The 24,068-nt window shown below is 43.3% G+C and overlaps 1 pseudogene across 1 annotated transcript; it reads left to right on the top strand.

Annotated features, from left to right (window-relative positions):
* Positions 1 to 13,430: 13,430 nt before the first annotated feature.
* Positions 13,431 to 23,511, top strand: LOC308353394 (large ribosomal subunit protein uL30-like; annotated as a pseudogene). Its single transcript has 2 exons — positions 13,431 to 13,493; positions 22,687 to 23,511. The product of its transcript is annotated as a large ribosomal subunit protein uL30-like (transcript).
* Positions 23,512 to 24,068: the final 557 nt, after the last annotated feature.

The following is a 24,068-nucleotide window of genomic DNA, read 5'->3' as shown; positions in this document are numbered from 1 at the left end:
TAGCTTTATTCATAATTGTCCCCGACTGAAAATAATCCAAACATCCATTGACTAGTAAATGCATAGACAACCTGAGATACATCCAGGCAGTAGGATGCTACTCAGTGATAAACAGAACAAATTCCTAGGGCAGGTGGCAACATGACTGAATCTTGAGTGTGATGCTAAGTCAAAAAAGTCAGATGCAAGCAGCTGCATACTGTACGATTCCAATTCCATGACATTCTGGAAAAGTCAACATCATGGGGAAAGATACTGGATCACTAGCTGCCTGGCTCTGGGGGAAAGTGGGGAGGGAATTAAATGCAGAGGGTCACTAAGGACCTCCTGGGGGTGGAGGGAACATCTGCATCTTGATGACAACGGTGTTTATATGACTCTATGTTTGTCAAAACTCATCAAACTGTACACCTAAAAAAGTGCATTTGATGGAATGTAAATTTTATTTTCAAAAATCATGAGTAAGAAGAAAAAGAGACACATGGATTGAAACCCAAACAGGTTTATGAGCTTGCGCAAAATCTCTCAGGAAGTTATTTATGCAGATTCAACCTGCACTCAGCATCTTGTCCTAAATATAGTCATCATTTATTGAGATGCTAAGGAGAAAAATAATTGTCCCGCCACATAAAGAAAGCAAACTCGTTAGCCATTCTCTCTGAGAAGGAATGACAATGAAAATCCATGAGTGAAGGCACTGCCCATCAGGGTTCCCATCTGCACTGGCAACAGTCTTCCACAGATGTGTGATCTCAGGCAGGGCCAGGCCTTTGTAAGAAGAGCATGTCTATTAAGGACATTGCTAGCCTCGGATTCCATTCTTGAGAGAGTCATGCAACATTCTACGGCCAAGTTGTCTCGTTTCTTCAGAGGAGTCATGGATAGCTCTGGGGATCAGTTTCCCCCCTCTTGGGAAGTCTAAGTGCCTTGAGTTTCTCAGGGACAGACCCAGGGTTTGTTAAAAAATAAAAAGACAGCTAACATTTTTAGGTACTTATCATGTGCTACCCACTGTGCTGACAACTTACACAGGTGTTGAGGGTTCACTTCACTTCTTCAACAACCCCATTTTGTGGGTCAAATAGCTAACCCTTCGAGATAGGTGAGAGAGAGAAGCACACAGTAGATACCATCAGTGTTCTGCCTACGCCCACTATGCTCTGACTACTTCAGTCAGTGCTCTCGGCCTGATTTCTGACTGCCTGCGATTCTTCTCTCTTGAAACTACTTTCCCCATATATGCAGCAGGATAGAAATGCTCCTACTGCATGATGCCTAACAGAGGACAATGTATAAACATCCCAGCTCCTTTGGCACTTGGAGGGGATAATTCTGAAGTCTATGTTATACACCAGTATCAAAATTTCCACAAGGAGTTAATTCCTCAGGTGTCCAGCCTTGATGAGTTGCCTTCCATCTCTCATCTTACTTCTCCATTCTCCTACTGGTGTTGGTTTCACCATACAAACAAACTACTTGCCCACCAATCCTTACCTCTTGGTCCTTATCTGGAATAATCCAAATGAAGAGCCACAATGGCACCTGGACAAATTACTGTTGCAACAACCACGAGAAGTTGTTCTCAGAGGAGGCTCAGAGACCACGTGCAGAATCTGAATGAATGAGTCAATGAATGAATGAATGAATGAATGAGTAAATGCATACATAAATTAAGTCCTAGAATATCAGAAGGAAGAGGGTTTATAGAACCTTCTCATGCTGAGGGAAAGCTTTCTGGAAGTGGTGAGAATTTAGCTCAGCACTTATTCCTGAGTGAAAGTTTAGGTGTCTCCTTACCTATGTAGAGCAACATGTGGCTGGACTGTCATGGCTGAGGGATGAATGAGCAATGACACTGGTCAGAGAGGGCCCAAAGTGAACAAATTGACTCCACCCTGATGGTTTTATTTCCTTCTATGACACCTCTCTGTAAGCCAGCCCTCTTCCTTCCAGGAAGTGGGAAGAAAACAAATGAACAGTATGGCCAGCTCTGGCGGTGGCATCTGACAGGTGGCTCCAGATCCCAGAGTGTCTCTGAGCTCCTGGACCCAAAATCAAGGCTGGGAGGAGCAACAGTATTTAGAAAAAAGTAGTGGCCTGACTCTAGGGACAACTTCTTCATGCTGATTCCAAGGAGATAAGCTGGAGGCATGACACATCAGACATGACTGTGTCTGTGATATTTCACTTGTGGGTAGTAATACCTATCATGGGGCTGTTATAGGTAGTAAATGACACAATGTCTGAGAAGCTCATCATAGTGTCTGACACATAATCAATTCCAATTAATGGGACCCCCCAGTGAGCAAAATGTCTTAGTAGCAGAAGATGGATCTTGTCTTCAGTTTCTATGTAATGTTCAGCTTTGTTCTTAGAGGAGTGAGTGGTCTGCAACAGCAAAATCAGAAAGTGGAGATCATGATGTCTCCCTCCCCAGGTGAAGATTTTTATGGCCTGATGCATGTGGAGTACCAAACCTATGCTTAGTAAGTACCATGAAATCTCAGTCTAAAGACATAGGAGGAGGGTCTAGTCTTGAAGACTAATGGACTGCAGCTTCCCCTGCTTATTATCTCCCCAAGGCTTATTCTACCCATGGGCATAACTCCAGGGGGAGGAAGCTTTACCCTGAATCTCATGGTTCCTCACTTGCTTAGTGAGGCCTCTGAGACCAAAATTCTGTATTCATACTTCGGCATTTTTTTTTTGTTAAATAGAGCTCCCTCACTCAACTGAACTCACCTCAGTCCCCATGACCACAATTTGTTCCTTGATAGAGGCAAAGGTTATGATGGGGACATTCTCTGGGCTCACATGTAGAATCCAGGTGAAGCTGAAGGAGTGAATCCAACTAGAACCATCCTCAGAAGCCTGCTGTGCCTTCACTTACGTATCTCTTCTTTCATCCTTTCACACCTTCCTGCCTTCCTCCCATAACAGAGTCACAGGATGTTCAAACGTAGGAATCATCAAGCTTTACCACCTAATGTCTGAAAAAAGGAAGGTGTTTATTTGCTCAGAGGCTGAATCAAGTTCCAGTCTTTGAGTTTAGAGTGACTTTCTTATACTGAACCATTTCTTCTTCCCTCCCTCTCTTCCTTCCTTCCTTCCCTTCTTCCCTCTATCCTTCCATTTACTGCCTAAAAATAAAGAGGTTTTATCATTTTTCTAAAAGGAAGTTACTTCCTGAAAGTGGCCAACAAGGGACAAAGAACGGTCTAATTTTTTAGACCTGGGACTCGATTGTTTCCACTGGCCTTCTGTGTTCTTGGTTTATGAAAAATCAATAGTTTAATATAGAAAAAAATTCCCCTGGCTATCTATTTAGAGCTGTATCGCCTTCGTTGCAGGGCTCTGACTCTGCCTGCCTGCCATGAACTCCTAAGTCAGGTTGTTTGGTGTGGTGTCAGTCCAGCTCTCTGTGCCCAGTCACCTGATGCAGGGTGATTATAGTAGTAACAGTCGTAATAGAACTCAGACACGTGTCCAGGGCTGAGCACTTCGGAGATACATTTCATGTATGATGACCCTCATCTACATAGTTGACACCCAATAAATCCTTAACTGAATTGCTTCAAATGAATAATTGCAGAACCCAAGTAGATAAGATAGATAGCATCATTCTTGTAACAGTAAGAGAAGCAGCTATGTAGTGGGTCTACCATATTTCCCACTTCCAATATTAATCTCATCCCTTCTGTAGCATATTCACTTAAGGAAACAATTATTATCCCAATGAAAAAAATTAAAGCTTAGGGAGTTTATGTGACTTGCTGAGGTCATTGGGGAAAGCACAACTAGATAATAATACCCCTTTCCTCTTGCTAAAGCCCATAGTTTCTCTGTTTGACCTTGGAGTTTCTGGGCATATGGGAAAATACAACCCACGGAGATTTAATGATGAGCTCTTAAACACCCACATCTTGGACTTAATCTTGCCCTTGTTCCTTCCCCAACCCCAACTAACTGAAGCCCAAAATAAGCAATGTAGACCTTTGAATGGAGCATGACTGACCTTTAGTTTCCGCAGTGACGTATGATCCATGCTTGGACTCCAGGTGAGGTGGGATAATTAGGTTCTTTCCTTAGAATTTTAGACTTGAGGGACTCAGGGAGTGAACTAGCTGGTAGTGACTTCCCATGATGGGAAGTCTTGCAGGCATGCACTGTGGCTGGAGGAGAGCTCATGGGTTATGCTCAAGACACAGCAACAGAGGAAGCTTGGGGAATGGGAGAGGAGAGAAAGAACAGAAAGGAGAGTAAGGTTGTTGTGCATGTGTAGAGGAGGAAGAGAGAGAGAGGTAGTCTTTTCCTGCTCCCTTTCCAGCTCAGTGGTTTGGAGTTAGTGTCCCACCACTGAGTCGGGGATTAGCAAACACAGCGTGCAGGCCAAATCTGGCCAGCTCCTTATTTCTGTAAGTAATTTTACTGGAACATAGCCACACCCTTTCGTTGATGTATTATCTGTAGCTGCTTTCAGGCTACAATAGCAGAATTGAATGGTTGCAGTAACAACCAGATGGCCCACAAAGCCTGAAATATGTATGATCTGGACATTTGCAGAGAGAGTTTGCTGACCTCTGCATAAGCCTGAGGAATTCCTGGTACATGAGGACTTGTGTTCATAACTAAGGTTATTCAAAAGATTTTTAGGTTTCAGAGACTTTGGATACTTTTACTTTGGGAAAACTTGTGAAATACCGTCACCCTCCACTTTAAATATATTTCCTTAAAACTTACATTAAGATGGAGATGCGGTTGATGTAAATGATACAATGTTACATTTTAGACGAATTTAATTAAGCAATTGATTTTGACTTTACACATTGCATTTGTATGAATTTCGAAGGAAAATTCCTCTCCCCAGCCTCACCCCAGCGGGGAGCTCAGACCCTGGCCAATCTCATGAGCCTGAGGCTTTGCCTATGGGCCCTGTGGATACCATGGCCAGGTTCAAAGCAACTTCAATGTCACTTCTCCCTTTATCCTATTGTTTTCAACAGCTCAACTGAGATATAATTTATGTGCCATAAAATTGACCCATATTAAGTGTGCAATTCAATGAGTCCTCGTAAATTTACGGAGTTGGGCACCCACCACTGGAATCATATTCCCATCTTATTTTTCAGACAGCTTTCTGTCCTATCTTGAGGTTCACTTTTCCTTTCAGATTGCTTGTCCCTTTCTGAGCTCTGTTCCCTAAGGGAGAGCCTGTGCTATTGCAGGGAAGCAGCTCAACCTTGTATTTGCTGGACTGTAAGTTTTATGATTTATCTGCATGATCTCATGGCATTTTCATGGAACTTAAGTGTGGCAGACCCAGTCATTTCCAGTTCCCAGATCACTGTCCAGCTGACAAGTGTTAGCCACATTTTTAGGCAATGTGAAAGGGTCATCAATACAGCTACCTCTTTTGAAGTTTGGGGAAAGATCAGAGATGAGTATAAATAACGAGCAACTGAAAGGAGCAATCTAGACTCTTGAGGAGTATGGCATTGTGATTAAATCTGGGTTAGAACACTGGCTCTTACTCCCATTTGCTGCACAGCATGGGCCTGCTATTTTGGTTCCTCAGCTATAGAGAAGGATAATCCTAGATGCATGGTTAAGGTGAGAAGTAGACCTGTTAAGCCACATAAGACACTTGGAATGGTGCTCGGAGGATGGTCAAGTGCGATAAATTTGGAAACAACTCTTAGAGATGGATAGCAGGCAACTATCAAGTGAGTTGAGGAAATATTTGATGAAACTGCTCCAAGTGGGGGCTGGGGTTCAGAGGCAGCAAGAAGATTTCAAGGAGAGGCGGTATGAGGATGGAGAAGATAACAACATGTCACCCCTCCCCAGTTGGGAAGAGAGTGGATCTTAAAGTTTTGAGAAAAACAAAGGAAAGTTTATATCAACAAGGAGGAAAAAGCAGAGGCAGCATATCTGGCTGTAGGGGCTGTGTGAGAATGATTCCCCAGGCTCTGGGATTACAGTTTACTTACCTCTGCTGGGAAATTGAGTGGGTTAAGGAAATTGTACTTAAAAAATAAAGACAAATCCCCAGCTGTCATCCAAACTGAGGAAGAAACACAAGACAGAAGTGCGGGTGCTGTTTAAGGGAAGTGTTTGTAGATGGCCGTATTTGTCAAAGGAGGGAGAAGCCATTCCAGCCAAAAGATTTAGGGAGGCTCCATGGAAAAATGGGCTTTGGAACTTGGCCTTGGGTCATATGTAGGGTTGTTATATGCAGAAATGAGGGAGAAAGTCATCTCAGAAGATGAAATAGTGGGCATTAAAGAGGAAACGGGGACCTCACAGAGGCAGTAGGAGAAAGAGCAAATTTATTTTAGGTTGGATAATAACATAAATAACATAAATGTTATATATCATGTTATGTGCCATAAACTTTGTGTTATCTCATTAATCACGACAGCAATACTATAAGATAGATACCATTTTCACTATTTTACAGATAAGGAAATAGAGGTCCAGAGAGATTCAGCAACTTGCTCAAAAGTCACATTGCTGGGATTCCAAAACCTTTCATATTTGTGCCCCAAACTCCAAACCTGTGCTCTCTGTTACTGCATGGGGAGCTGCGGTGGGAGTTCTGTTTGGACAGGTGTGCTAGGACTTGGCCAAGGACCACTCCAAGCTCAAGGTGGAGGAGTTTGCTCAAGGCAAACACTGTCCTGACAGCTTGGTGAAGGAAACTCAGTGATCTGTGAGCCTGGGGCACATTGACTACCTTCTCTGGGTGTATTGTTTCTTCATCCACAAAAGGGGGGTTCGGAAGAACACTCTCTCTGATTTCATATGAGGATGAAAGGGGTAATTCATGTGAAATTGTCCCATAGTTCTGTCTGTGAAAAGTACCGCAGAAAGAACAGCTGAAATCATTACATACTTTTCCAAGAGCCGCCATAACAATTGACCCCAGATCTGATGGCTTAAAACAACAAAAATGGATGCTCCCATAGTTCTGGAGGTACAAGTCCAAAATCCAGGTGATAACATGGTTATGCACCCTTCAGATTTCCTAGGGAAGCATCCTTCCTTGCTTCTCCCCAGCTTCTGCTAGTTACTGACAGTCCGTAGTGTTCTTTGGCTTATGGATGCATCACGGCAGTCTCTGCTTCTGTCTCCACATGATGCCCTGCTCTGTATCTCTGTTTTCATGGGGCATTCTCTTCTCTGTGTACGTGTCCAAATACTTCTCTTCTTATAAGGATACCAGTGATTGGGTTTGGTCTTGCTTTAACCCACTGTGACCTCCTCTTTACTTGATAACATCCTCAAAGACCCTATTTCCAAATAAGATCTTATTCTGAGATTCTGGGTGGGCATAACACTTGGACCTCATACAATCATCATCATCATCATCATCAACACTTCGTAAGAAGAGCAAAGTGCCTGGTGAGATTCTGGTGCAGCCTAAGTGCTCAGTACAAGGTAGCCTTAAGTAATAGCAGTAGCGGCAGCAATGATGACAATCATAAAAGATAATGTTTACATTTAGTATCGTGTTAGGACTGCTCATTCTCTTCTTCCCCAATGCACCTAGCACTCACAGGAACAGGCAGCAAGGGGCTCCATAAATATTGGTGGAACAAACAGCACATCTCAGCTTCTTAGGAAAAGCCCCACCATTTGTCTCCAAGAAATTGACATGAGACGTGGCATGGAGCAGCCGGCGGGGCTGTCACCTGCAAGCAGGAGGTGTGAGTGGATGATGGGCTAGCTCCCCGCTACAGGCGCTGATGGCCGCTCCTAATGAGACAGGGTGAGAAATGAGCTCAGTCTACGGGGCTGCAGTTTAATCCTTTCTGAGCCCACAGGGTCCCAGCGTGATGACACCAGCTGTTTTCAGATTCCTTTCTGGAGAAAGCACAAGCTGTTTTTGGTTTCACGAGGCACGAGGTACCCTCAGGACCTGCCCTAGCCCTCAGCACAGTTTGCAACACCACCAGGCAAGGAGGGAAATGAGAGGGCCTGTATTCTAAGCCAGATGCAGCAGCAGGATCCTAGTGGCTGAGGGCTAGTTCTTCTCTACCTGTGACCCTCGGTCTTCTCATCTGGGAAGTGGGTGTGAAACACCCAGCACAGTGGGCTGTCTTGAGGATTAATGAGATAATGGGTCTGAGAAGAACTTTATAACCTGGAGAGAAATGTAAATATGTTATCTGTCCAGCCATTCCATTCTGATAACGCTTAGCTTTTCCTCCCTGGCTGCTCCCCACATTGATGTGGATTTCTTTTCTCTCTCCATCAAATCACATGCTTAGAAAAGCATTTGAGGGCCACCTGGGTGGCTCAGGAGGTTAAGTGTCTGACTCTTGATTTCAGCTCAGGCCATGATCTTGGGATCATGGGATCGAGCTCTGTGTTGGGCTCCACACTGAGCAGGGAATTTCCTTGGGATTCTCTCTCTCCCCCTCCTGTCCCCCACCCCTCAAATAAAGAAATAAATCCTTGGGAGGGGGAGAAAAGTATTCAAAACTGATTTGAACTCTGACATTCCTGAGTGATGACAGCTTCAAGTGCTCCTTTCCAAGGGGTTTCTTCCCAAGAGGGACCAAAATGATAAGCGGGGTGAATTTGTTAGTTCATTTATCCTTGTACTCATTCATCTATACATTTATTCATTTGTTTTTAGAGCCATCATCCATTTAACTACCCTTTATTACGCACTTGCTCTGTGACAGTCATTTCCTAGGTATGGAGATGAATCCAACGAGGAGTCCTCTCATGGCACTCACCAGCTCAAGGGCAAGTAGGTGAACACAGATAACCAAGGCAGGGTCATATTTTGTGGCCTGGGACAAGTCTTTTCCTCTCTCTGGAGATCAGTTTCCCATCTACAGAATGAGACAGTTGGACCAATTGTGCTCAGTTCCCTCTCTTAGCCATCAAAGAAACAACTATGCTGTTGGGAAGAACACCAAACTGAGAGTCAGGAAATTCCCAGCACGGTCCTACCTCTGCAAACAACCCAGAAAGATTCTAAGTCCTTTCCCCTCTGTGGCCCTCCCTTTTCCAGGGTGTACCTGCTGGGGCAGGGTGACATAATCCCCAGGATCCTTGCAGCTTAGAGCCTTTTACTTCATGAGATCACTGAGCTCCTTGTTTGGGGGCCAGTGACACAGCAGTAGCAGCTGAGCAAAGATTCAGAGGAAGACACCAAAGGGATGGCACAGGAACAGAGCTCCTAGAAGTGTCTATCAGTTGTCAGCAGGTGTTTCCCTGGGATGCTCAGCATCCTGCCGGGGCAGATGATCTCTGTCTTCTGCTCTCACAGGCTGAGCACAGAAGTGTCAGAGGCAGAGAACAGACAGCTCCTTTTCCTCACTGAGGCCATCCTGCTACCACATCCTTTATCCTACCCCAGGCAGTGTGCAAGCCATGCTGGTATTAAGTATTTATGGGAGGAGCAGGAAGAGGGGCAGCAGCCCTGGACTGCCTAGCTGGGGAGAGTCCTCCCACCTGGTGGCTTCACTGGAGCTTCTTGGAGGATGTCACCTCCAACTTGAGATCTGAAGGATGAGAAATAGCTAGACCAATGGTGATGGGGGTGGGTGGGGTGGGAGAGAGAGAGCAGGGTGCTCTAGGAATGAAGAGAAGTTCAGTGTGGCTAGAGCACTGCATGCTGAGACAGATGTACCTAGATCTTGGGTCTCAGAAAAAAGATGACCAGAGCTCCAAGCTCAGCAAAGTACTGTGCTCAGAGTAACTTGAGTCTCTGTTTTGAGTGTCCCCAAGCTCACATTTAAAAAAAAAAAAGTTCTAAATGCCAAGTAAGTCCTTATTTTAGTTCTCTGGCTAGATGGAAGCCTCTCTATGATATTTTCAAGATTTCTGCATATATATAACTTTCCTTCACTCTGCAGACTTCAGGCACTGAAGACTGAATCTTGATCTCAATCAGACTCCCCTCTGGGTGAACGAAAGAAAAGCTGATTGGATGTGTACATCCAGGGAGGGGGTTCTTTTTTCTTTGTTCTTCTTGCTTTGTGACATCCATTTTTCCCAAGTGCATTTCAAAGAGATGTGATGAGTGGAACCATCCAGAGGAAGAGGCTGAATGGATGACCAGGGAGATTAGATTAGAAAAAGGACAATCCATGTTACTTTTAAGGTTAATGTGAGCAGACAAAAGAGAGTTCCTCTGGAAAATCAGGTTAACAGTAAGGAGATGGAAGAGGGATGCATGTTAATGGGGACAGGTGGGGAGTTGTAAAGGACATTTAAAGAAGAGGAAGCAGAGGACAGAAACTGGGAGGATTGAATAGGGGCCTTGGAGGTCCTACAGGCTTCCTGGAATGGGAGCTGCTCCTGAAAGGGGCTCATCTTCATGTTGGGGTCTTTCCAGCGGCCACTTTGAGAGGAAATGGAAGGAGCTGTGTCTTTCACCCAGTCCTAGATCAGCCTATATCATTGCTCATGTGGACTTCGGACCACCTCCTCCCTCCGCTGGATTTCTTCATGTCCATCATTATGATGCAGCCAAGGTTATTTTCCTCCCTAGCCTCTCACCACCTCATCACCCTTTCTTTATTCCATGCCAACTATCTCTGGTCACCTAACTTATCTGGCTATTGGCTGAGATTTTGCATCCTTCAATGCTTCTGAAGTTCCACCAGTCCCATCTCTCTACTTGGGAGAGATATGTTGAAGATATGCAGAAGTTCTAACTCCCACTACTTGTAAATGTGACCTTATTTAGAAATAGGGTCTTTGCAGATGTAATCAAGTTAAGATGAGGCCATACCAGATGAGAGTGAGTCCTCAATCCAATTGGCCAGTGTCCTTATAAAGAGAGAGGAGGCACATTTTACTGGCAAGAAGGCCACGTGACCATGGAAGCAGAGATTTCTTGATGTGATATAACTATAGGTAAGGGACACCAAGAATTGCTGCCGACCACCAGAGACTAGGAAAGATTTTTTTCTTTCTTATAGCCTTTGGAGGGAGCATGGCCCTGCCGATAGCTTGATTTCAGATCTCTAGCCTCCAGAATTATGATAGAATAAACTTCTGTTGTTTTAAGCCTCTGGTTTGTCATAGCTTATATCAGCAACCCTAGGAAACTAATAGAGTTGCTTCTCTGTTTTTGTTCTGTTTTGTTTTGTGTTTTAGTGAACAGCTGTCCTGCTTGCCTATCTCTAATCATCCTGGGGATGAGGGCATCTGATTTCCTTTTTGTGAAAGTGACCCTGTCCCATCCTGTGATCCTGTGTGCCTTGCCAGAGGGTGGCCGCATAACCTGCTAGGTCAGTCCAACACACTCCCTGGAAATCTGAATCTTATGCAGAGTGGCACTAGCTGGATCAATGGCTGGGGCTCACGTCTCTCCTTGGCATTGTTCTGAATGGACGGTCCATTATCCCCTCTCCCTAGATCACTAGAGCAGCCCTTGCTCCTTTTCAAGACCAGAGATCAACCTCATAACCTTCCAGTAATTTTTTTTTTCATTTTCTTCTTGAACTAGAATTGATTTCTGATGTTAGCAATTCAAGAACTTGATATAGTGCAGGCTCTTCTTCACCCCACTCTCAGGAATCCATGCCTCTACTCCAGTGCTCATGCGGTAATCAAGTATGAGCCTGTAGAGGACATCTTCACCTCCTTTCCCCAGGAGGGAGAACTGGGTTTCTGTCTGTGTCAGTAGTGCTGGCGAATGTAAAGATACTCCCTTAATGAGTATTGAATGGCCAAAGGAAAGGAGCCTCCCTGGGGTCCCCTGTAGAGTTGGGTTTGCTTTGGTGCTCAAAATGATAAATTGACATATTTAATACTATCTTCCATCACAGCTCCACAGGACATCTTTCACAACACCCCTGAGACTAATACTCATATAGGGAAGGGAGTAAGGCTCTGGGGTGGGGATGGGTGGCAAAATTTAAGGAAGTGCTCACTCTCATGACCAGGGTCGTGCAAGTGCCATCCTTGAAAGTAACTGCTCATTAAATTTTGCCCAAATATGCACTTTTCTTAATTAAACTATCTAATATCCCAGTACTTCATTATCAAATCTGCAGTGTCTTGGCCAAAAAAAGAACCCACCCACATTGTTCCATTTCTTTAAGGAAAGGACAGATATGTAATAAGATGTGGTCAGTGCAGTGGAAAAAACATTCTAGGCTAAGAGACAGGAGAATTGGGTCTTATTTTTGAGCTTCTCTGTAATAGTCGTGGGATTTCAGTGATGTCAGTCTTCTGGGAGTCAATCTCATCATCTTTAAAATGGGGATGATAATAACACTTATTATTACATTATTTTGTGAACATTAAATAATACATTTAAAGTAGTTAAACAATGCCTAGCTCAGAGCAGACATATAAACATTAGCTGTTTCTGTCATCATTTGATGGTCAGAATGGTTCTGAACTTATCTCTTTTTGGTCTTTAGAAAGAGGGGGTAATGATGTTCATGCTTATAATTGTTAGGATCATTGGGTATCTCCAAATTAAAAAAAAGAAAAAGGTGAGAAAGTGAAAAGCATGGATGGTTATCTCCATGCCAACAAGGCTGGTTAATCTGTGATGTAAGAGTTTGGGTTCAGATATCAGAGAATTATTAACTCTGACACATATTTGCTGCCTTACCTTGGGCAAGTCTGGTTAAGTTTCTAAGACTGCATGTAGTCATCTTTAAACTAGAGGTACCAATAATCCCTACCTTATAGGGTTTTGTGGAACTTAAATGGGATTATAGGGGCAAGAAATTTGCATGGATTCTGACAGATGGGTAGTGATCAATGAAACATAGCTGGTGTCAACATTGGCGAAGTTTCTGTTGAAGCAGGGGTTAAAATGGCAGTCATCTGTGACTTTGAAAGGTGATTTATGGGAGCCAGTGGTTCTCTTCAGCAGGCAAGGGAAGGATATCTATCGGCAAAAGTAAGCTATAAGTGAAAATTGAAACTGTCAGATGGTGTGGACTCCCTGCTCAGTCTTTGGCAATTTTTCCTCTTTTTTTAATTAAAAGTTTTTGTCTTCTGATGTAGAAGTGGAATGAATCACTATGGACGTTGGCATGCTCAGAGCCTACCTGGGGCTAAAGCCTGGGAGTCTTCCTCCTGGGGGATCCAGCATGAGGACCTGCTCCTGGAAGTCACTCAGCATGTCTCGCAGCACCATGGGCATGATGGCTTTGGATCCTGACCTGTTTAAAACCTAACTCTGGGTTGGATTTTGGCAAGTGATTCTGAAATAAAACTTTTCTTTTTTTGTGAAATGGAGGTAATGGCACCTACTCTAAAGGACTCTTTTGAACATTACTTCAGAGAAAGTATTTCTAATACAATGCCTATACATAGAAACTCTTTTCTTCACGCTGGGCACGGATGCCTTGTTCTCTGGAAGCACCTGACTTTCTCAGACCTTTCAACCAATATTCGCCACTTAAGGAAACACTATGGCCCCATGGTGAAGGGTGCAGATGCTGGAGTCATGCCACTCAGATCTGAGACTCAGTTCTAGCGTCTACTCTGACTTTGACAAGGTGAGTTAACCAGTCTGTTCAGGTTATCTATTCTGGCATCAAAATTGACCTCAAAAATTAGTTGTTTGTAATGACTATTGTATTCTGATCATGATTTAGTGGATCAAGAATTCAGGACTCACTGGACAGTTGGTTGTGGATCCATATGGAGACAACAGGTGGAGGGTTCGTGTCTAAGATAGCTTCTTCACCATATGCCTGGTGTGCCATTGTTGCTCAGCCCATATCTGCCTCCTCCCGTGACATCCAGGCTCCAGGACATCTACCTATGGTTTGGGCTTCTCATGGTGTGACAACTTCATGGTTGTTGGGCCTTTTGCACAACTTCTCAAGGATTTTAGAGAAAAGGTACTCCGTGAAAAGTTTCTCATGACACAGAATCATGGTCTCCAGACTCCATTTCTGCTGTTTTCTCCTGGTTCAGCAAACTATTAAGACAACCTCAATTCAAGGAGAGGAGAATTCAGAATAAATGAAACAAGATGGGATTGGGAGGGAGACAAACCATAGGAGACTCTTAATCTCACAAAACAAACTGAGGGTTGCCGGGCGGGAGAGGGGTAGGGAGAGGGTGGTTGGGTTATGGACATTGGGGAAGGTATGTGCTATGGTGAATGCTGTGAAGTGTGTAAACATGGCAATTCACAGACCTGTACCCCTGGGGCTAATAATACATTATATGTTAATAATAATAAAAAATTAAAAAAAAAAAACAAAAAAAAAGGAGAGGAGAATTCAACTCCATTTCTCAATCGAAGGAGCAACAAAGAAGGTACAGCCATCTTTAATTTATTATACCCCCAAGCCACTGCTTTCTATCTCAAGGGACTTGAGAAGAACTTAATGAGGTACTGAACCAACAGCATTTAGCACAGTAGCTGACATATAATAATCACTCAATAAAAAGTGATCTGTTATGAATTATTTGCCTTTTCTCCAACCATCCCTTCTTCCTCATGGCTGCTACCTTCCTCCCCACCAATTATCCCCAGGGCACACACACAAATCCTAGTTTTTCCCATGTTGTAATGAAAGGATGGGGGAATAATGAGATAGTCCTGGACATATGATTATGGGTCATGCTATGATTCGGACCTAGACAGTGGTGGTGGTGCAGGAAATGGGAAAAGTGGATGAGTTCAGGGGCTATTGGAAAATTATATTAAGAACTTATTGATTGATTGATTGATTGATTGAATATTTGATGGAATGTGTGCTTAAGAAGAGAAGATGAGTCAGGACAATGCCCAGGTAGTGGACTATGGTAACTGGTTGGGTGGTGGCATGTTTCACCAGCATAGGAAACACAACATTTAGGTTCTGTTGGCTACTACTTCTTTTTGTTATACCCTTGTCTTCCCCATGTCTGGACAGCAGACAGACATCCTAGGAATTTAAACATTGTTCTTTCAGTAACGGGGAGACCCTGAAGCTGGTTGATCAGACAAATGACGTGAAACAAGTTGTTCCTTAGGCAGAGTTTGTGGTTTACAGTGATGCAAGACCGATGACTCTATCTTGTATCAGTTTTGGTCTGTTCATATTTAATGCTCTTCATGGCATTAATAGGGCCTCATCTTTTGCATAGATAAAGAACAATTTTCTGGTAGAAAGTTCCAACTGTAAAAGAGAGTGAGAAAAACAACACTCTCCACCTTAATGAGAACACAGACTGCCCAGATTCCCAGGGAGAGGGTGTCTGTCAATCTGATTACTATTATTCAGAGGTCCCATCCCTTTGTATCTCCATCAGCCTAGGGTGACATCCCAAATGAAGTCTGTCTATCACATTGTCTTGAATCCTCCCTCTAGCCTGGTCCTCCTTTATGATCTTTGGCTAAACTCATTGCTCATAGCTCCGTGCATGCAGCTCTGGGCTTCTCCAAATGCCCTCTGGCTAGGGAGGGCTCTTCTGTGATATTTGATCTGCCAGCTGGTGTCAAACAGGCTTGGTTTTTCCTCAGAGTAAATGCACTGCAGAGAAACTATAAAAAACACATATCGTGATGACATGAATCCAGATATAACATGATAGGCAATTTCCCCCTTCTCCTTAGTAGCCTTACTCTAGTTTTTTCTTAAACTTTGTAATAACGTGATCCCACATTTCATGCAACAGAAGATTTGGACCCTGTTTGGTGCATTATAATGGAGCAACAATAAAAGCCACAATGAAACTGTTAACAATTACGGTAACAACAGCAGCCAACTCTAGAGTGTGTTTATTACGTGCCAGGCCTTGTGCTAAACGTTTTATGTATGCTTATCTCATTTAATCACCATTAGGATCCTTGGTGATGGGCAATTTTTGTGTCCATATTACACATAAGATTTAGGCCAAATAATTTGCCCAAATGGCTCATATGTAGTGAAGTCGAACTTCAGCTCCAGGTCTTTCTGATTTGGTTCTCCTGGTAAGTTGGGAATATTCACATGATACTGGATATTCACATCAGACTGCCCCGGAAGGTTTTTGGATGCACTGGGTTTGACCTGAGCTTTGTCTTGATGAAGGACTTGCAGTCTAGACTGGTTTACTTTACTGAGTGCTGTACAGGGCCCTGACATCCTGCTGGATGGGAAATGATAGAAACACATTAGGCAATCAAAATGTAAACGTTTTCACTTAAAGAGCAAATTGTGGAACACGTAGGGGACTCGAGATCCATCACATTGGAATTCAGCAGCAAGGGTAAAAGATCCAGGTATGGTAATAAGTTCAGACCAAGAGAATGTCTGCGGAGTCGTGATTTAATTAAAGATAGAGGGCTAGGTTTCATACCCCCACTGCTACAGACACAGGCAAGTGGCCAGGGCTCTGGAGGACAGGTGACAATCAGTGCCATTCGCTAGGGCTCCGGGGGAGATTTGCAGAGATTTCTTGTCAGAACTCTTTTTTGACTAATATCTTAGAACCCATTCATGCATTTATTATGACATCTACACCAGGCAGGAAATGTTAAAGAGTGATGAGGTCCAGGCGTGTGAGCACTAGGCAGTGGGACAGACAACCAGAGAGCACACACTCCTTACAGAAAGGCAACCCCCACTTAACTCCAGCCCATAGTAGTATATGGTTATGTCATCTATCAAGGTGTTCTAGAAGAAACCAGAAGCCCAAAATGAAGTCATTTGCTCCCATGACAGCAAACCGAGGCCTAATTACAATGTCAAACCTGTCCCAGGAATGTGACCTTTCAACAGCCAATCCACAATTTCCAGATCAGCACCAGTGAGGTCATCAGTGACGAAAACCTTGTCTTCCCTCTCCCCCAAAAGAAAGATGCCCTGGGCAGAAACAATCCCATCCCCCTCCCTTTTTTTCCTTTTGCTAATAACTTCCTTGACCCACCCACGTGTCTCTAAAAACCTTCCCTATGTACAACTCCTCAGAGCATCTTTCTACTTGCTGTATGTAATGCTGCCTGATTCGTGAATCGCTTAATGAAACCAATTAGATCTTCACATTTTCTCGGTTGAATTTTGTGTTTTAACAGAGGTAAGCTGGGCATCAGAATGCCTGTGTGAAATACGCAGACCTGTAAATACTAGGCAAAATAAAGAAGAAAGTCCTTCTGGTCCACATCTGTTGGGCAAATAAATCCCATGTTTCTGGTTGGAAATACAAAATTTATTCAAATGTCACTTGCTCTAGGAAGCCTCTGTGTTACTTTTCCAGGGCTTCCATAACAAAGTACTACCATCTGGGTGGCTAGAAACAACAGACATTTTTCCTCTCATCATTTTGGAGGCTAAAATTTGAAATCAAAGTATCAGTAAGGCCATATCCCCTCTGAAACCCACAAAGGAATCCTTCCTCCCCTCTGCCTAGCTTCCTGCGGTTTTACTGGCAATCCATGCTGGTGCTGGGGAGCTGGGGACAGGGGGTGGGGAGGGAAGGAAATTTACAACCCTCTAATCCCTTGGTAGTTTCCACAGATAATCAGCCCCAATCCCTAGGTGCTTTCCAGATGTCACTCATTAACATAACAAAAGATGTTCTTACTGCTCTCATCCCTTAAGAAATTCCAGGGGGCTCTGTTCCCCAGACCAAATATATATTTTTTGTTATAAATCACAATATTCCAAATATCTGGGGAGAAGTGTTTCTGGAAGGCATCAGAGAAGAGTTATTTATGCTGGAGGGTGCGGTCAGAAAGGATGAATAGAATTTCTTAGGTGGGAAGGGGAGTTGGGGATAGAGCACATTCTGGGCCCAAGCAAAGCCCCAGGCAGGGGTTTTCAAGAATGCTAAGAAGCTGGGGAGACTCTCCAGGCAGAGACAAGGCACAAGTCAAGCCAAGGCCAGGTCAGAGGGCAGAGTGCTTGAGAAGCAGTGGCTGGCAGTGATGGGGCATGTCAGGAGGAAGGGTGAGAAACGAGACTAGAAAATCAGGTAGGACCATCAGAGGAAGGGCCTTGAATCCCAGGGTAAGGACTTTGAATCAGGGAAGTGGCCCTGGGATGGGGAAAAAGATACCCTTATGAGGTTTTCTCATTTTCTCAGGTGGAATAAATAAGAGGCAACATTTGGTCCACAGGGTCACGTGGACAGGTGCACAAGAGAGAGGACTTCTTTTTCTCTTCTTATAACTGAAAGCAATTTCTGTTTTAAGCCACTGTTCTACTGCATGGTGATCATTTTTTACCAGAGATGTGGGTAAATTTTCCCCTTCTGGGCAGCTAGGTCTAAGTCCTGTGGGATGTACAGGGCATAGTCATGCTGGGTGTGGACTCTGTCAAGATTCATCCTTCTCTTCTGGCCCTGGCAGCTTACCAGGAAGCTGCTGAATCCTGCCATCTTCTGCACCATGGATCTCTCCACATGGACCATCTCTTCAGACCGCAGCCTGTGCCACCACCCTTGATGCACTGTCTTGTCTTTGGGCAATTCTAGAAGCATCTCTCAGCCCTGCCTGCCCAGACCCTGGGCTCTTATAAGCTTCAGATGCCCTAGACCTATGCTGGGTTTCTCTTAATTTCTTGGTCACCCTGATGCAGACAGAACCGAGGGCACCTTCCTCAAACACGTCAATGATGTCCAACATGCTTAATTTGTTTCACTTTTTATCTTTCCTCTTCAGTTTGAATAATCATTCTTGATCTCAGCGTCATCAGTGAGGGGGGATTCTTTTTTGTAAATCTAACTCAGAGATTCTTAATATGGAGGCTAATAGAATTTTAAAGGTCCGTTGAACTTAGACGGGAGGAAAAATGCAAACTTTACTTCTATTAACTTCTGACTAAAATGTGTCATTTCCTTCCCTTACGAATCTAAGCAACAGATCACATTGGTTTTAACAGTGTCTGTGGCTTGTAAAACACAGAAATAATAGATATTTTCATAATCACATTATAGTAATTACAGAGATCCTGAAATATTATTGACATATATATATATGTGTATATATATATATATATATGTATATATATATATATATATATATATATATATATGGGGCCCTCCAAATTATAGTAGTCATTACAGTATCTTGTTAATATTTCAACAAAGCAGCACATATATTACTCTATTACAAAATTTTAAAATGTTTTAATGAGTGTATTTCTGTATAATTGGCTCCCTCTATGTTTATATCCTCTATGTTTATATCTGTTTCATTTTTCAGGAAGAATTATTTAAAAAAAACACCTTTGGGGTTTCTGGGTAGCTCAGTCTGTTAAGTGTCCCACTCTTGATTTCAGCTCAGGTCATGATCCCTGGGTCCTGAGATGGAGCCCCACGTCAGGGGGTCTGCTTCTCTCTCACTCCCTCTGTCCCTCCCTGAAGACACACACTTACTACCCACCCACCCTGCATAAGTAAGTAAATAAATCTTAAAAAAAAGAAAAACCCCACAACTTTGAAATGGTGAAAAATGAGCACTATAGTCTCCTATAGAATGTGAGACAATCTCTAATGCTCCCTCTGGTTACCTGATCGTGCAGTAGTCTTCACCTTTCATTGCCTTTAAGCTATTTTATGACTCTACAAATTGAGCAAACAGACCAGTGGAAATAACTCTTGTCTGGAGAGGTGAAATGTGTCCTGTAGAGGTACAGAAGCTCCGTCTCTGAACTTTCCCAAGCACCGAGCTGCAAGCAAGCTTTGCATGCACTAATACATTCATGTCAGCATCTCTGATTGCCTATATATATGTCTGCTTTTTGGATTTGTCCTTTGAACTGGTTTTTAACACCTTCCAGATTCCTTGGTTCACTAGTGAGTTAAAGGAATACTCAAAACCCATTCATTTTGCAGTTGTGTAAGAGTTATGATTTTGTGTTGTAAAATTATAAGCAATACAGCTTATGCATGGAAAGAACTATTCTCAGCTGCTGTTAGCAAGAGGGGATGGTCAGGTGAGCCAGAAATAGCAAGGGTGGGAATGAAGGAAGCAGAAGCACCACCTAAGACTTCAAAATCATCGACAACCTGAAAGAAGGAATGATCGTTTTCATCTGACAGAAAAGGAAGGGTCTAGAGTGATGTTAAGGGCTTTGCCTAAAGTCACTCTAGAATCCCAGTCATCATTTTCCATAAGACTATATTCCACAGAAAGGGGCATGGGGGGGATGGGTCACTGTCCACTTTGCACTGAAGGCAGAACCCAGGAGAGGCTGGGTACAGGCAGAGCGTCCTCAGGCACACAGCTCTGTATGCTGAGCAGCCATTTGGCTCCTCACTGTAGCTGTCGTTTTTCTCAGTAGGACCACGGCAGGGAAGTGTCAAGCTGGTTCCCCATTGTACACATCAATGTAGCTGTGTTGTTGCTAGTATCTTTTTTTTTTTTTTTTTTTTAAATCACAAGTCTGGGCCTTCTGGTAATAGACAAAACATGAGCCTCTGCTCGCTTGCTTTCCCCTGTGCGTGTCATCGGTGTAATCAGGGAACAGGTGGGTACAGGCGATTAATAGGGAGAGAGGGGACCGAAGGAGAGGGGATCTACTCAAGGCGGGGGGCAGGAGTTAATTTGACCCTGAAGCTTAGAGGCACTGTCTCCTCTAGCAAGGCTGCCACCACAGTTATCGGTGGGAACAGCCTTTCTCTGGGCTCTCAGTCTCATTTCTAGTCTGGGCATGCTTGAGAAACCATTACCATATTTATAGAGCTACCTGGCCCCACAGCACACGCATGAGAGGGTTAGAAAGACCTATCTATTTTTCCAGCTGTGCTGCTATCCTTGGCGGCAAGGCTGGAGGGGGAGAAGGGAGGGCCCAGTCCCAGTATTAGGACAGACGAGAATTAGCCTGCGGAGGCTGGCCAGAGAGGAGGGACCCACTGGCCTCCTGCTTGTCTCTTCCAAGGGGTCGAGCTGAGCCAGGGTGGCTAGTGCTGGATCTCTCAAGGCTGTGAAAAGGAGCATGGAGGACTGCTGGTGAGGGAGAGGATTGCCCAGGAGCTACAGTCAATGTTTGTTCGCCTTCACCCTCAACCCAATTCCCTTATTGAAATGCAAAGCTGCCAGCAGATGGTGGTGGGTTGGGGAGGGGGGGTCTCTGGAAGCAGTGCCTGAAAGTGGACAGAGCATGAATTTAAGAGACAAAGAGATCTTATTAGTTGTATAACCTTGGGCAGATTATCTAATTTCTCTGACCCTCATTTTAGTCATTTGCACAAAGGGGCTGATAATGAATTGTTGGGAGGATTTAATTACAGACATAGTTGGATGTGTCTTAATCAGTGCTCCTCTTCCATGATCAGGCCATTCTGCCCCACACTTAACGTTTTGCCTCACATCATTGCATAGGATGTTTGTTGTAGTGGTCATAAATGCCTGTGTGAATGTATCCACCCCCTCCCTACCTCATCACCGAGCACATGTGTGCATCTGTGTTCTCTCTCTCTTTCTCTCTCTCTCTCTCTTGCTCTCATGCACACATGATTTTGTCCTAATCTTCAACTGTGTCATATCGACCTTGTCCTTTATACAAGTTAGTGGGCCCTGCAACTAGCAAAGTGGCTCTGATTCTCAGGACTGTAGTCCCAAATAAGGGTCCTGAGACATTTCTGATTGTTTGTGTCTCTAGGCACCCAGTATTCCCAAGACCATCTGGTAACAATATCAAGGTTGCAATGAGAGCAATTGCCAGCATGCTTTAGCCCCTGCTCAGTCCAGCTAAACTCAACTATATTGGTAACAATTTGAGACTTTATTTCATCTCATGCTCTGACAGGCTGATGGGCAAGAGAGAGCAAGCATCTTGAAGTAAACCCTTGGTTCCACGAGAACTCTACAACTGAGAAACAGAAGATACTATGGAATCTCCATGTTGGGTCCCTCTGTGGGTGTTAGTCACAACCCCCTTTTCCTCTTTTCCTTCAATTAGGATACCTGATTCCCAAGGGGGAGGGGGAATTTGGGTATCAGTTGAGAAAACAAGTATATGCCGAGAAAAATACTTGCAGATAGAAGGGCATTGCAGCTGCATATGCATATTATGGGGGTGGGTGGGTGGAAGTGGGTTCATGGCAATTAGAGAGGCCCTCCAAGCACAGGCCTCTGGACAGAGACGCCCTGGCAAAAGCAAGAGAAGGCCAGATAGAAGGTGGGGAGAAGTGAGGTGTTCTCGGAAAGTACAGGTCACAGTGTGAAGATAAAAGAAGGAGAGAGAGAGAAAGAGAGAGAGAGAGAGTGCTATAGAACCAGGAAGCTAGAAAATCTGTCCTGACCTACTTAGTCCTCCCAAAAGTCAGGGAAGAGTAACCTCATGTCAGAATAGGCAACAGAAAAGGATCAAGTTTGAGTCCCATACAAATTTATTAGTGAAGGAAAAGGGGACCGGAGAGGACAATAATATCTCGATTGGCAATTTATTGGCAATGAAAGTGCACCATAAAAACATACTCTAGACAGATGAAAACTGTGGCCTCAAATTTCAAAATGTACTAAAAGAAATTAAGGTAATAATGGAGAAATGAAAGAAAACATAAATCTGTAACAGAAACACTTAGTAATAAAGTTACAAACTCCAAAAGAATTAGAAAATTTTAAAAAACTCTGATTTTAGAAATAAACATTAAACTGGAAAGAACAAAGAGTGAATGAAAGCGGCAGAAAATAACCTAAAAAATAAAGGTTAATAGGAGTAAAATTTTAAACAACAAAACAAATGAAGAGATTAAAAAAAAAAGATTTGATAAAAAGTGACAGAAATAGAAAATAGGTAAGGGCAACAAACATGTATATAATAGGTAAGAGCTCACAAAAGAAGAAAACCAAGCAATGGAACAGAAATAATAAAAACCACCCAACCAAACAACAGCTCTTTTCTGGCTGGAACCAGGGAGGGTGCAGAAGAGAAGACAAAGAAGTTTCCTGCTATGCCAGAAACCCTTAAGAAAGAGCAAAATAATTTTGCAGAGTTGAAGATCAAGTGTCTGAGAAAGAAGTCTGCCCAAAAGATGCTTGGAAAGGAAGGGGAAAGCTTATCTCTGAAAAAGCTAAGCATTACCACAAGGCATATAGGAAAATGCTCAGAACAGAGATTCAAATGAGTAGGGCGGCAAGAAAAGCTAGGAACCTCTGCGTACCTGCAGAACCCCAACTGGCACTTGTCTCAGGATCAGAGGTATCAATTGTGTAAGCCCAAAGGTTGGAAAAGGGTTGTAGCTTCTTCACCTTGGCCAGATCATCAATCACAGCTTTGTGAAGCTCAACAAGGCTTCGGTTAAAAAGGTAAGGCTTGTGGAACCATACATAGCATGAGGGGACCCAAAGTCAGGAAATGAATTGATCTACAAGCGTGGTTTTGGCAAAATCAACAGGAAGTGAATGGCCCTGACATAACACATTGACGGTTCAATCTCTTGGTAAATATGGCACCTTCTGCATGGAGGATGCGATTCACGAGATCTACTGTGAGAGAATGTTTCAAAGAAGCAAATGACCTCTTAAAGTCCTTCAAATGTTCTTCTCCATGAGGGGGAAGGAAGAAAAAGACCACCCATTTTGTGGAAGATGGAGATACTGGCAATAGGGAAAACCAGATCCATAAGCTTACTAGAAGGATGAGCTAAGGTATCTACCATGATTATTTTTGTAACCTGGTCAGTTAATAAATGATTATTTTCAAACTGAAAAACAACCAGATAACAACAACAAAAAATCAGCTTAAAACAAATTTGTTTAAAAAAAAAAAAAAAAAAAGATCTGTAAGCACATCCTGGAAAGGAACACCATATCCTCGAGAAAAATGAACCAGAATGACCAATATCAAAACATCCTAAAAAATGCCTTGAGCTCCCAGGTAAAAGAACTAAGTCACTTAAAAAGGAAAGAAAATTTTGATGGCTATCAGATTTCTTGACAGCAACACTTTATATCAGGAGACAATGGAATGACATATTTAAGATACTCAAGGAAAGAAAATATGAGCCATATATTATTAATCCAGCTGAACTTACTTTCAAGTATAAAGACTGCAGACAAACTCCTATCAATAAGCAGGAACTCAGGAAATATTGTCCCCAGGAGTCTTTCCTGAGTAAACTACCAAAGAATGAAATTGAGTGGAGAGACATTGACATAAGGCCTGGTGGCGAACATTAAATATATAGCTACCTGTAGAACAAAG

The sequence above is a fragment of the Martes martes genome (assembly GCF_963455335.1).
Source record: "Martes martes genome assembly, chromosome: 12".
Taxonomy (NCBI): Eukaryota; Metazoa; Chordata; class Mammalia; order Carnivora; family Mustelidae; genus Martes; species Martes martes.
Note: the sequence above shows the minus strand (reverse complement) of the source record. Positions and strands in the feature narration are given on the sequence as shown.